Below are 2002 nucleotides of genomic sequence, written 5' to 3' on the forward strand. Positions count from 1 at the left end.
GACATCAGATACTTCCACTCTAACTTCTGTCCTGGCTCTACATCTATATACCTCATGATCAATGCCATACTCCAGTTTTATTATTTCATTACTTTATTGACCTTATCATTTCACATGATAGCTGCTCAAAATATGGTTGATTTCTGACTGATAGAAAAATTTCCATAAATCTATCTCTGGAGGATTAATAACAATCCTTAGCTGGAGGCAGATCTCACATACATACATACCTATACATATATACAGGCACGTGTGCATGCATGCTTGCCATTTATCATGAGAAGAGTGATGTTTAGAGTGTGGAACACTCAAGTTCCAATTCAATTTCTGTCACTTACTAGATTTGTGTTCTTGAAAAATTACTTTTAACCTTGGTCTTATAGCCTTAAATAAGATAAAAATATCCACCAAGAAGTAATTTCCATAACTGAAAAATGAAGATAACAATACTACCTACATCATAGGTTTAATTATGAGAATTTAATGATAAACAGTATCTGAGAAGCTGCATTATATGAAGAAAAACATGGTATCAGGACTGTAACCTGTAATACGTAGGTAACACAACCTTGCTTACTGAAAGTGAAGAGTATTTAAAGTACTACTATTGAAGATCAAAGACAACATCTTTCAGTATGGATTGCACATCAATGTAAAGAAAACAAAAATCCTCACAACAGGATAAATAAATAACAGCATGATAAATGAGGAAAGATTGAAGTTATCAATGACTTCATTTTGGTTGGATCCACAATCAACACTCATGGAAGCTGCAGCCAAGAAATCAAACAATGTATTACAAAAGGCAAATCCGTTGCACAAGACCTCTTTAAAGCATTCAAGAACAAAGATATGAGTTTGAGGAATAAGGTATGCCTGACTCAAGCCATGTATTTTTATTAGCCTTACATGCATGTGAAAGTTGGACAACGAATAAGGAAGACCATAGAAGAATTGAAGCATTTGACTTGTGGTGTTGGAGAAGAATAGTGAAGATACCATGAATTTCCTGAAGAAGAAACAGGTCTCTGTTGGAAAAAGTACAGCCAGAGTGCTCCTTCGAAATCAGGATTGTGAGACTTCATCTCTGATTCTAGGGGCACGTTATCAGGAGGGATCAATCCCTGGAAAGGACATCATGCTTGGTAAAGCAGAAGGTCAGTGAAAAAGAGGAAGACCCCAATGAGATGGTGTGGCATAGTGCTCTCAGCAATGGGATGAAGCATAACACTAATTATGAGGATGGCACAGTGTTTCCTTCTCATATGAGCTGGAGCCAACTTGATAGCAGCCAATAACAACTACATGTGATATGCAGATGATACAACCTCGCTTGCTGAAAATGAAGAGGACTTAAAATATTTACTGATGAAGATCAAAGACCACAGCATTCGGTAAGGCTTGCACCTTAACGAAAAGAAAACAAAAATCCTCACCACTGGACCAGTAAACAACTTCCATATAAATGGATAGAACATTGAAATTGTCAAAGACTTCATTTTATTTGGATTAGCCATCAACACTTATGGAAGCCGCAGTCAATAAATCAAATGATGAATTGCATTAGGCAAATCTGCTGCACAAGAACTATTTAAGGTGTTCAAGAGCAAAGATGTCAGTTTGAGGACTAAGGTGCACTTGATACAACCCATGGTATTTCCAATAACCTCATAGGCATGTGAAAGTTGTACAATGAATAAGGAAGACTGGAGAAGAATTAATACATTTGAGTTAAGATGCTGAAGGATATTATTAAAAGTACCATGGGCAGCCAAAAGAACAAACCAACCTGTGTTGGAAGAAGTGCAGCCAAATGCTCCTTGGAAGCCAGGATGGCCAGGCTTCGTCTCTATTAGAGAGATTAATCCCTGGAGAAGGATATCATGTTTAGTAAAGTAGAGGGTCAAAGAAAAAAAAGAAGACCCCCAATGAGATGGATTGGCACAGCGGCAACAGCAACGGGCTCAGGGCACTGGACTGGACAGTATTTCGTTCTGTTGTA

This window comes from Chrysochloris asiatica, unplaced genomic scaffold, assembly GCF_000296735.1.
Source record: "Chrysochloris asiatica unplaced genomic scaffold, ChrAsi1.0 scaffold00083, whole genome shotgun sequence".
NCBI classification, from domain to species: domain Eukaryota; kingdom Metazoa; phylum Chordata; class Mammalia; order Afrosoricida; family Chrysochloridae; genus Chrysochloris; species Chrysochloris asiatica.